General features: G+C 43.9%; 1 protein-coding gene across 5 annotated transcripts in view; it reads right to left on the reverse strand.

Annotated features, from left to right (window-relative positions):
• The window catches only part of raph1b (Ras association (RalGDS/AF-6) and pleckstrin homology domains 1b), a 68,122-nt gene that overhangs the window by 46,121 nt on the left and 8,833 nt on the right, over window positions 1-13,168 (reverse strand). For all 5 annotated transcript variants that reach the window (XM_047355678.1, XM_047355677.1, XM_047355676.1 and 2 more), the window contains exon 2: window positions 412-491. The gene's annotated coding sequence lies outside the window, so the exon portion shown is untranslated. The remainder of the gene's footprint in view (window positions 1-411; window positions 492-13,168) is intronic.

Below are 13,168 nucleotides of genomic sequence, written 5' to 3' on the forward strand. Positions count from 1 at the left end.
AAGAGGGGTAAGTCAAGAAAGGATGAAAGAAAAAACAAAAAAGAAAGGAAGGAAAAAAGAACAAGAAGAATAAATCAAGGAAGGAACAGAGGTAAGACAAGAAAGGAAGGAGGACACAAGAAAAGAAGGAAGGACAGACACAAGGAGGAAAGAAAGTAAGGTACCAGGAAGCCAGGAAGGAAAGAAATAAATGTCAAAGTTTAGAAAGAAGGACACAACATTTAGACAACAGGATTGTGAATAAGGTAGGGAAATAGTAATTTTCTATACGCGTTTACCTGCACTTATTCTTATTTTTGCTAACTGTTTATGAAGCCTAGGCTTGATGCTTTCCCAAAACATTGACTTTTTCTTACACAAGGAAAGCAGCAATGCCAGCATTTACCAACTACAATTTACAGGAACTCTTACCTCTGAAGTGGCTTTTCCTTTCTTCTTACTGAGGGTAAAGGTCAGACCACCGCTCCACTCTGCAGCTGGGCTTTTATCCCCTAGAAAAAGAGAGGGAATCAGAATCAGTCATGAGTTATGTTTCTGTTTGACCCTGACCTCACCCTCACTCGAGGCCTTTTAATCAAACATTGCAGATTACAGATGGACTTTTGTTTTTCTACATGTTCTGCAGAAGACCTAAAATCTTGGCAGCTGGAGCAGAGCGCAGCACGGCGAGTTCTCCATCACAAGAATGCAGAGGATTAACTACGACGGGGGCTTGATCGAGAGATTTAACTGAGCTCAGACAAAATTACTCGCATAGCCAGAGAGACACTTTCTGTGCAGCTCTGAAAGCAATCAAGTAGCTTTCACCTTTATTATAAACTCCCGTTTTCATTAAAACAATTCAACTTATAGGGAAGAAAGCTATTCAGATCAACACACACCTTGGTGAAAATGGTAACATGCTTTAACCAGTAATTGAAATTCACTATATTGCAGACTCATACATTAGCATAAGTATTTTGACACAACCATTTCTATACTTTAACAAGCCTTCAAGGTAATTTGGACCAGAAACAGGCCCACAGCATGACAAATCCTTCACTGTATTAAACAGTTGGCAAGAGGGACTTCCCCACACATTCACCCCTTGTTTTTAAGATCTGGAAATGCATGTTCTTAGTATCATTTTAAAAACACTCTTGTCCACTTGGAAATTAGAACCATTTCTGTGATATGCTGACCATATGTTTCAGATCCTTTTGCTCCTGAAAGACCCAATGAGAACCTGTCTTTATTTTTCTGTCATACACGACTAGAAGTTGGGTCAAAATGTCCTGATATTTCAAAGAGGCCATGATGCCAACCACTAACAAGCTTCCTGGGGCATTTAGATGAGAAACAGGCCCAAAGTACACTGCTCAAAAAAATAAAAGGGGACACTTAAACAACACAATATAACTCCAAGTAAATCAAACTTCTGTGAAATCAAACTGTCCACTTAGGAAGCAACACTGATTGACAATCAATTTCACAGCTGTTGTGCAAATGGAAAAGACAACAGGAGGAAATCTTTGGTGATTAGCAAGACACTCAATAAAGAAGTGGTTCTGCAGGTGGGGACCACAGACCACTTCTCAGTACCTATGCTTTCTGGCTGATGTTTTGGTCACTTTTGAATGTTGGTGGTGCTTTCACACTCGTGGTAACATGAGACGGACTCTACAACCCACACAAGTGGCTCAGGTAGTGCAGCTCATCCAGGATGGCACATCAATGCGAGCTGTGGCAAGAAGGTTTGCTGTGTCTGTCAGCGTAGTGTCCAGAGCCTGGAGGCGCTACCAGGAGACAGGCCAGTACACCAGGAGACGTGAAGGAGGCCGTAGGAGGGCATCAACCCAGCAGCAGGACCGCTACCTCCGCCTTTGAGCAAGGAGAAACAGGAGGAGCACTGCCAGAGCCCTGCAAAATGACCTCCAGCAGGCCACAAATGTGCATGAGTCTGCACAAATGGTTAGAAACCGACTCCATGAGGATGGTATGAGGGCCCGACGTCCACAAATGGGGGTTGTGCTCACAGCCCATCACCATGAAGGACGTTTGGCATTTGGCAGAGAACACCAGGATTGGCAAATTCGCCATTGGCGCCCTTTGCTCTTCACAGATGAAAGCAGGTTCACACTGAGCAAATGTGACAGACGTGACAGAGTCTGGAGACACCATGGAGAGCGATCTGCTGCCTGCAACATCCTTCAGCATGACCAGATTGACAGTGGGTCATTAATGGTGTTGGGTGGCATTTCTTTGGAGGGCTGCATGGCGCTCCATGTGCTCGCCAGAGGTAGCCTGACTGCCATTAGGTACCGAGATGAGATCCTCAGACCCCTTGTGAGACCATATGCTGGTGCCGTTGGCCCTGGGTTCCTCCTAATGCAGGACAATCCTAGACCTAATGTGGCTGGAGTGTGTCAGCAGTTCCTGCAAGATGAAGACATTGAAGCTATGGACTGGCCCGCCCGTTCCCCAGACCTGAATCCGATTGATCACATCTGGGACATCATGTCTCGCTCCATCCACCAACGTCACGTTGCACCACAGACTGTCCAGGAGTTGGCGGATGCTTTAGTCCAGGTCTGGGAGGAGATCCCTCAGGAGACCATCCGCCGTCTCATCAGGAGCATGCCCAGGCATTGTAGGGAGGTCATACAGGCAAGTGGAGGCCACACACAATACTGAGCCTCATTTTGAATTGTTTTAAGAACATTACATCAACATTCATCGTAATACTGAGAGATTTTAACAGAGCAAACCTCTCCCATGAACTCCCCAAATACTGACAGCATATTTAAGTGTCCCACCAGAGACAAAAACACACTGGACCAATGTTACACAGCTTTAAAGGACTCATATCATGCTGGTACCAGGGCTGCTCTGGGTTCTTCAGATCATTATCTAATCCACCTCATCCCAACCTACAGACAGAAACTAAGAGCTTCCAAACCCAAGGTTCACACTGTTAAGAAGTGGACTGAGGAATCAAAGCAGACGCTACAGGCCTGCTTTGAATGCACAGACTGGACTGTTTTTGAAACCTCAGCCACTGACCTAAACCAACTAACTGATGTGGTGACATCATACATCAGTTTCTGTGAGGACATGTGTGTGCAGACCAAGACCTTCTGCACCTTTGGGAACAACAAGCCATGGTTTACTCCACACCTCAGGAACCTGCACAGGGAAAAGGAAGAAGCTCACAGCAGTGGAGATTGGGCGCGGTACAGGCAGGCCAGGAACAAACTAACAAAGGAGATCAAAGCAGCCAAGAGAAGCTACAGTGAGAAGCTTAAGAACAGCCTTTCTACTGGTGACGCTTCGGCTATATGGACTGGTCTGAGAAACCTGACTGCCTACAAGAGCCCCCCCACCCATCCTGAACAAAGTCGTCTCCTGGCCAACCGTCTGAATGGCTTCTACTGCAGACATGACAAGAAGCCATTCACACCTCAAATCATCTCCTCCACATCCCATTCAGGAACAAATTCGACCCATAAAACAACCAACCCCCCTACCTTCAGATCCTCTGCCTGCACTAAAGATCTCTGAGGAAGAGGTAAACAGGCTCTTTCAGCACATGAAAACAAAGAAAGCTGGAGGACCTGATAACGTCTCCCCATCATGCCTGAAAGCCTTTGCACATCAACTTGCTCCGATCTTCACAAGGATCTTCAACAAGTCACTGGAGACCTGTGAGGTCCCCTCCTGCCTCAAACGATCCACCATCATCCTGGTTCCCAAGAAACCCACCATCGTAGGATTAAATGACTACAGGCTTGTAGCCCTGACGTCTGTGGTCATGAAATCCTTTGAGCGGCTGGTGTTGAAGCACCTGAAAGACATCACAGGCCCCCTGCTGGACCCCCTGCAGTTTGGTTACCGAGCAAACAGGTCGGCAGATGATGCTGTTAACTTAGGTCTACACTTCATCCTGCAACACCTCGACCACCCAGGGACGTACGCCAGGATCCTGTTTGTAGACTTCAGCTCGGCCTTCAACACCATCATACCAGACATCCTCCACCAGAAGCTCACCCAGCTCAACATCCCAGCCTCCACCTGTCAGTGGATCAACAGCTTCCTGATGGACAGAAAGCAGCAGGTGAGACTGGGGAGCATCTTCTCCCAATCCAGATCAATAAGTACTGGTGCCCCCCAGGGGTGTGTTCTATCCCCACTCCTCTTCTCTCTGTACACAAATGACTGCACCTCATCGGACTCGTCCGTGAAACTCCTTAAGTTTGCAGATGACACCACTGTCATTGGACTGATCCAGGACGGTGATGAGTCTGCATACAGACAGCAGGTGGATCAGTTGATACACTGGTGCAGTCAGAACTACCTTGAACTCAACCCACTCAAGACTGTGGAAATGGCGGTGGACTTTCGGAGAACACCACCCCCATACACCCCCCTCACCATCCTCAACAACACTGTATCGGCCGTGGACCACTTCAGGTTCTTAGGAACCACCATCTCTGAGGACCTGAGATGGTCTTCACACATAGACACTGTTCGAAAGAAGGCCCAGCAGAGACTGTACTTCCTGAGGCAACTCAAGAAGTTCAACCTTCCACAGGAGCTGCTGGTTATCTTCTACACTGCCATCATTCAATCTGTCTTGTCTTCATCCATCTCAGTGTGGTTTGGCTCATCCACCATACAGGACAGGTCCAGACTGCAACGAATAATCAGGTCTGCAGAGAGAATAATCACGGCTGACCTTCCCTCCATCCAGGACTTATACAGGTCTAGGGTCAGGAAGAGAGCTGCTAAAATCTCTGCAGACCTCACACACCCTGCACATACAGGTCCTTCTCAAAATATTAGCATATTGTGATAAAGTTCATTATTTTCCATAATGTAATGATGAAAATTTAACATTCATATATTTTAGATTCATTGCACACTAACTGAAATATTTCAGGTCTTTTATTGTCTTAATATGGATGATTTTGGCATACAGCTCATAAAAACCCAAAATTCCTATCTCACAAAATTAGCATATTTCATCCGACCAATAAAAGAAAAGTGTTTTTAATACAAAAAACGTCAACCTTCAAATAATCATGTACAGTTATGCACTCAATACTTGGTCGGGAATCCTTTTGCAGAAATGACTGCTTCAATGCGGCGTGGCATGGAGGCAATCAGCCTGTGGCACTGCTGAGGTCTTATGGAGGCCCAGGATGCTTCGATAGCGGCCTTTAGCTCATCCAGAGTGTTGGGTCTTGAGTCTCTCAACGTTCTCTTCACAATATCCCACAGATTCTCTATGGGGTTCAGGTCAGGAGAGTTGGCAGGCCAATTGAGCATAGTGATACCATGGTCAGTAAACCATTTACCAGTGGTTTTGGCACTGTGAGCAGGTGCCAGGTCGTGCTGAAAAATGAAATCTTCATCTCCATAAAGCTTTTCATCAGATGGAAGCATGAAGTGCTCCAAAATCTCCTGATAGCTAGCTGCATTGACCCTGCCCTTGATAAAACACAGTGGACCAACACCAGCAGCTGACACGGCACCCCAGACCATCACTGACTGTGGGTACTTGACACTGGACTTCTGGCATTTTGGCATTTCCTTCTCCCCAGTCTTCCTCCAGACTCTGGCACCTTGATTTCTGAATGACATGCAGAATTTGCTTTCATCCGAAAAAAGTACTTTGGACCACTGAGCAACAGTCCAGTGCTGCTTCTCTGTAGCCCAGGTCAGGCGCTTCTGCTGCTGTTTCTGGTTCAAAAGTGGCTTGACCTGGGGAATGCGGCACCTGTAGCCCATTTCCTGCACACGCCTGTGCACGGTGGCTCTGGATGTTTCTACTCCAGACTCAGTCCACTGGTTCCGCAGGTCCCCCAAGGTCTGGAATCGGCCCTTCTCCACAATCTTCCTCAGGGTCCGGTCACCTCTTCTCGTTGTGCAGCGTTTTCTGCCACACTTTTTCCTTCCCACAGACTTTCCACTGAGGTGCCTTGATACAGCACTCTGGGAACAGCCTATTCGTACAGACATTTCTTTCTGTGTCTTACCCTCTTGCTTGAGGGTGTCAATAGTGGCCTTCTGGACAGCAGTCAGATCGGCAGTCTTACCCATGATTGGGGTTTTGAGTGATGAACCAGGCTGGGAGTTTTAAAGGCCTCAGGAATCTTTTGCAGGTGTTTAGAGTTAACTCGTTGATTCAGATGATTAGGTACATAGCTCGTTTAGAGACCCTTTTAATGATATGCTAATTTTGTGAGATAGGAATTTTGGGTTTTCATGAGCTGTATGCCAAAATAATCCGTATTAAGACAATAAAAGACCTGAAATATTTCAGTTAGTGTGCAATGAATCTAAAATATATGAATGCTAAATTTTCATCATTACATTATGGAAAATAATGAACTTCATCACAATATGCTAATATTTTGAGAAGGACCTGTAAACTGTTCAGAGCTTTACCTTCAGGCCGCCGCTACAGAGCACTGTTCACTAAAACCAGCCGCCACAGAGACAGTTTCTTCCCCCAGGCTGTTTCTCTGATGAAAATTCAATAAAGTACAAAACAACAGCATACAGATGTTACAAATGTACCTTTTTATTATATATGTGTATATTGTACATTGTAAATTTGTATATTCTGTAATGCAAAAACAGAACAAAAGAGTAAAGTGTACCAGAGTCAAATTCCTTGTTTGTATGTACGAACTTGGCAATAAAGCTGATTCTGATCAAAGTTGGATCAGCCTGTAGTGTTTTTTCACTTTAATTTTGTGTGTGACTCCAAATCCAGGCCTCCATTGGTTAATAAATTTGATTTCCATTGATGATTTTGTGTGATTTTGTTGTCAGCACATTCAACTTTGTACAGAACAAAGTATTCAATGAGAATATTTCATTCATTCAGATCTAGGATGTTATTTGAGTGTTCCCTTTATTTTTTGAGCAGTGTATAATACATCCTCTACTGTACTTAACAGTGGGCATAAGGCAGTTTTCTATATATTAAATCATTTTTTCCAGCCAGACCCACCTAGAGTCTTTATACCTAAAAATCTCAATCTTATTCTTATCTTACCACAATCCTGAGTCATATCTCAAAGTCATGCCATGAAGTTGAACAAGGTTGCAATGGCGTTGAAACAGGCCCAAAGCATCACAGATCCCCTACCGTACTTATTAGACATGATGGGCTTGTTCACCTATATGCTTTTTTAAGCCAAATCTAACTAAAGTGTTCCCAAAAAGCTTAATCTTACTCATATTTGACCAACATGCTCAACCATGCTGTAAATTAAAGAAATATTTAAGCAATTTGAGTTAGTGTGCTGATTGAAATGTCCATCTAGTATCAACACTGTTGTGGAGTGCTTTAAGAGGCAGACAGCTGATGTTGTGGCTAACTACAGAAAAGCTATTCCCGCTAGCCTCAGCTGCTTCTTTCGTTTTCTGCACACCAACTGTTGTTCAGACACAGCATGCGGCCTCATAGGAAAAATAATCTGAGTGTGTGTTTTCACAGCAAGTAGACTCCTTGTAACAATGGGGAGAGTGCTACAAAGAAATAGTATAAGGACGTCATCCATCCACGTGTGTCATAAAAAAAAAAAAAAACAACACATAATTGCCCGGTTAGATTATAGGTCGGGCCGTGCCGTGCCGTGTCGCTCCTGTAATTTGCAGACAGTCGACGCGTGACATCACTCAGTCAACACAAGGCTATTGAACAGGTGTGGCAGTGACACATGGGTCTGCACAGCTGCAGGGAACACAGTTGCCTCAGTCACAACAGCAAAGAGGCCTGTTTGCAGCTGCTCTGTTGCTGAAAACAAAGACGTCTGCGCCACACGCACAAACAAGATCAGCTGTCCATCAAGGGGCAGGAGTGCTTAATAAGCAACACAAGCTTTGCTTTTATTTCTGTAGGTAAAAGGTCACACATACAGGGGTTGGACAATGAAACTGAAACACCTGGTTTTAGACCACAATAATTTATTAGTATGGTGTAGGGCCTCCTTTTGCGGCCAATACAGCGTCAATTCATCTTGGGAATGACATATACAAGTCCTGCACAGTGGTCAGAGGGATTTTAAGCCATTCTTCTTGCAGGATAGTGGTCAGGTCACTACATGATACTGGTGGAGGAAAACGTTTCCTGACTCGCTCCTCCAAAACACCCCAAAGTGGCTCAATAATATTTAGATCTGGTGACTGTGCAGGCCATGGGAGATGTTCAACTTCACTTTCATGTTCATCAAACCAATCTTTCACCAGTCTTGCTGTGTATTGGTGCATTGTCATCCTGATACACGGCACCGCCTTCAGGATACAATGTTTGAACCATTGGAGGCACATGGTCCTCAAGAATGGTTCGGTAGTCCTTGGCAGTGACGCGCCCATCTAGCACAAGTATTGGGCCAAGGGAATGCCATGATATGGCAGCCCAAACCATCACTGATCCACCCACATGCTTCACTCTGGGCATGCAACAGTCTGGGTGGTACGCTTCTTTGGGGCTTCTCCACACCGTAACTCTCCCGGATGTGGGGAAAACAGTAAAGGTGGACTCATCAGAGAACAATACATGTTTCACATTGTCCACAGCCCAAGATTTGCGCTCCTTGCACCATTGAAACCGACGTTTGGCATTGGCATGAGTGACCAAAGGTTTGGCTATAGCAGCCCGGCCGTGTATACTGACCCCGTGGAGCTCCCGACGGACAGTTCTGGTGAAAACAGGAGAGTTGAGGTGCACATTTAATTCTGCCATGATTTAGGCAGCCGTGGTTTTATGTTTTTTGGATACAATCCGGGTTAGCACCCGAACATCCCTTTCAGACAGCTTCTTCTTGCGTCCACAGTTAATCCTGTTGGATGTGGTTCGTCCTTCTTGGTGGTATGCTGACATTACCCTGGATACCGTGGTTCTTGATACATCACAAAGACTTGCTGTCTTGGTCACAGATGCGCCAGCAAGACGTGCACCAACAATTTGTCCTCTTTTGAACTCTGGTATGTCACCCATAATGTGTGCATTTCAATATTTTGAGCAAAACTGTGCTCTTACCCTGCTAATTGAACCTTCACACTCTGCTCTTACTGGTGCAATGTGCAATCAATGAAGACTGGCTACCAGGCTGGTCCAATTTAGCCATGAAACCTCCCACACTAAAATGACAGGTGTTTCAGTTTCATTGTCCAACCCCTGTATATTCAAATAAGTTAAAACATTTAGGCGACCCACTTCTAAAAACATGGCCTGAGTAATCAGTTAACTTCAGACTTTATATGTGGCCTACATTGGTGCCCCGCTACAACAACAGTTTGAGAGGAACAGATGTCCAGTGTGGTGGACACAGGTGTGTCCTTGTCCACCAACGCTTCTCCCGCTTCAAATGTCCTGCTTTGCTTTGCTCAATTCCTGTCTGGAGCAGGAAATGGGAAGAAGGGAAGGGCTCTGAGTGAGCAGGGGTGGCGGTGATGTCACAGCAGGAAATAAAGGGAGGACTGTGCAGTCGGAAGTACAGCAAACGGATGAAGGCAGATCTAAATGCACGGCCTGAGAACATTACAGTAGTAAATGCTTTTTAAAATCAACAATCTGAAATGTTAATATGACACCATCATACAACAGCCACACATACAAGAACATAATATAGTGCTACATTTAAATATCTACAGAGCAGCAAACAAAGCATCAACAAAAAACAAACATATTCCTCAATTCCCCAAAGTTCTGTTTTGAAATGGTTCAACAGCCGGATTTGAATATGGGAATGGGCCCACAGAACCATAATCTGGTTTCTGAAAAAGACAAGGTCTCAGCAATGACCCTCAGCCTTCCTGTAAGGGAGCAGAGCTAAACCATCAGCCAACCGATTAATGGTTCGCCGCAAAGCACATTAGTATTGATCAGTACCTATGCTTCTGTTTCAAGTCAAGTGCAGCTGACCTCTTCAGTGGGTCAGTCCAAAAAAAAAAAAAAAAAGAAAAAAAGAAATCACTGCCAAAGTTGTTTGATCATCAGTGTCTTTGAGTCAAAGTGCTCCTATATATGTAGCATGTATGTTGGAGGTGAGGTTTGGGGTTTTTCGATGCTCAGTAATTTACTTAACCCCTTATAAATAGCAGCCATTGCAGGTATCCCCAAAATAATACCCACAATCAGGTATTTAAAGACACTACAGCTCTGGGTCAACACAGACGTTTGCCATTTAATAATAATAATTAAATTATAATTCAACCCTTCGATTCAACAAGTTGTCAAAAACCTTCCTCAGAGATCTTGGTCCAAATTGACATGTTGGCACCACAGTTGCTGCAGATTTGTCGCCTGTACATCCATGATGTGAACCCACATTGTGCTCTGTTGAATTGAAATCTGGTGACTGTGGAGGTCAGAGAACAAGGAGCTCATTGTCATGTTAAGGAAACCAGGGATTTAATCTCCAACCTGCCTGAACCACCGAGATTCTGACCTTATCATCTGAATGTAACAGCTGAAACAGAGACTCATCAGACCAGGTAATGTTCGTTGTCCAATTTTGGTGATATTGGGCTAGCTGTAGCCTCAGTTTCATGTTTTTCGCTGACAGGTTAGGTCTTCTGCCGCTGCAGGTCATCTGCTTCAGAGATTGACGGGCTGAGCTACTGTTACCGTTATAATGCCTCACACCAGTTTGTACAGTCTCCTCTTAGATCAAAATGGCAGTTTCATCCGCACAGTTGATGTGCACTGGATATTTTATTCTTTTTTGGTCCATTTTAAATCTAAGAGGTGGTTGTGCATGAAAAGTCACTTAACCCCCTTTCTGTTGCTAGGTGTAACGCTTAGCAGGCCATCTTTATCTTCTCCAGATGCCTAGAGCGGTGAAATGATACATACAACTCACAAGACGATACATGATATTGGGTGTATGAGAACAAGACAAGATTTTAGCAAGTTTTCCCTACATTGACATAAATACAAGTCATATATCAATATGTAATCAGTCTGCACTAATTCAGTCCAGTTTTGGTGAGTCGATACATTAAACCTGTAATGCTTGTCTAATTCTAAGTTTGTCCTAATGCCAGAAAGGTTTTGAAAAAGCTCTTTTTATGTTTTGACAAACAAAAATCTGCAAAAGAATAAAATGTTGAGATGACCAGCACCTCAAGAAACCTTCGGTTCATTTAACAGCTTTTTTCGCCATGAGTGCTGCCAAGCGGCTTGTAGGCACACAGAAGGAGGTGAAGAATCAGTTGTTTTTGCACCCGTTTTCTATCATCAAGTTGCTTTTTTTTTAAAGAAAGAGGCACAAAAACTTGAACAATTTAAAGCATATTTTAGGCTCTTTAAACAATAAAGATCCACATAATTATACTTAAAGATCTATAGATTTGTAACAGAAGCAACAACATAAAAAGTGAGTCTCCGTTGTGATTACTGCTTTCCTCCAGTGGTAAGAGCGTTATTGAGATAATGTTCTGCTATTATTTACCTTCAGCTGTTCTCCCTCATACAACGTGCTGTCTGGTTCTTATTACAATGAGCCCATCTCCTCTCCCCAGTGGGATTCTCCACGCTCTTAGTGAGCACTCGTCTCTGGAAAAACCACACATGGTGGGAATTATGGAATAATGCTGTGTCAGGAATGTTCCCACGATGGCCAGTGGGATCTCATGGAGGTCCCACTGGTTGGTTGGCTGCCAGATGGGTTTAGCAGTAACACGCATGCAAAGTTGCATGTTGAATGCTTCTTGTATTAGCCCACATTTTGGACCTGTTGATTTCGTGTTGGATCAGAGACACTCTTTTGTGGAGAATTATATGCACCTGGTTTTTGCTTCAAGACAAGGGAATACTGTCTACTCTATAACCTCATCATCAGCATGGCTTTAGAGCAGCTGAAAATCTTAAAAATAAAAATCTCTCTACTCGTTGACAGCGCCTTGAAAAATTGTTCGTACCCTTAGACCAGTTCCACATTTGGTCAAATTACAACAAGTTTTCAAAATTTTAATGACAGCCCAACACAAAGTAGAGCAAACAAAAAATGAAAAACTGCCAAGTCTGGTTTGCATCTGTACGCACTGCCCTGATTTTGTCTGCAATTACTGACACAAGTCTTTGCTGCTTTTGAAAATCTAGTGACTCAATTTTTTTACACATTCTTCACAAAATAGATTGAGCTTAATCAGAGTGGAAAGAGAGATCTGCAAACAGCCTTTTCTCCATTGGATTTAGGTCTGAACTTTGACTGGGCCATTCTAACACACAGCTTTATTGTAGCTCTGGCTGTATGTTCTTAGTCGTCGTGCTGATGATCGGTGAACCTGCAGTCTTAAATGTTTTGCAGTCTAACAGGTATACTTTCAGGATTGGCCTGCATTTAGCTCCATCCATCTTCCCATCAACCCCACAGCTGCCATCACCACAATTTACCATGGACATGTTGTGTTTGTGTAGTGTTAATTTTCCTTAACATGGGATTTTGCATGTAGGCCAAAAAGTTTAATTTTAGCCTCTAAATAGCTTGTGGTGAACCGCAAATGAGACTTCTTATGGCTTCTTCTTGCCTCTCTCCCATAAAGGCCAGGTTTGTAGAGTAGTTTAATAGTTTCATGTCAGCAGATTGTCCCGACTCAGATGTGGATCTCTGCAGCTCCTCCAGAGTTACCACTGGTCTCTTCACTGCTTTTTTTTATTTCTACAAATGTATCCTTTTCATTCCATTTTGCAATTATTCCCTACCTTGTGTTGAGCTATTGCTTAAATTACCAATAAAATACATAAAGTGTGTAAAGTGGTAAAATGTGTAAAACTGTGCATGACATGGAAAGCACGTTATACCGTTTTATTCCAGCAATCACCAACAGCTATTGGGAGGTCAAGCTGGCAAATCTCAAACATGACAGCAATGTTTTCAATACGCTCCAAAAGCAGATAAAAGGGTGACCGAAGGGACAGGTCATGCTTTACTCACCGAGAAGAGTTGGCTGTGTGGCACGTGGGCCAAAATAATCAGAAATCCCTTGGGAGTGAGCATCAGCCAACCAAAAAAGAGATTACAAAGGGAATCAGCCACCAACTTAACCCAGAAACGCGGCCAATACAACCTTGCAGTCACTTTCAGAGCTGCTGGGGTATTAGTCAAACAGATTTGGACAGAAACAGTCACACATACACACATCACTTTATGAGATTAAGCTTGTAAGT

The sequence above is a fragment of the Girardinichthys multiradiatus genome, chromosome 24 (assembly GCF_021462225.1).
Source record: "Girardinichthys multiradiatus isolate DD_20200921_A chromosome 24, DD_fGirMul_XY1, whole genome shotgun sequence".
In the NCBI taxonomy this organism is placed as follows: domain Eukaryota; kingdom Metazoa; phylum Chordata; class Actinopteri; order Cyprinodontiformes; family Goodeidae; genus Girardinichthys; species Girardinichthys multiradiatus.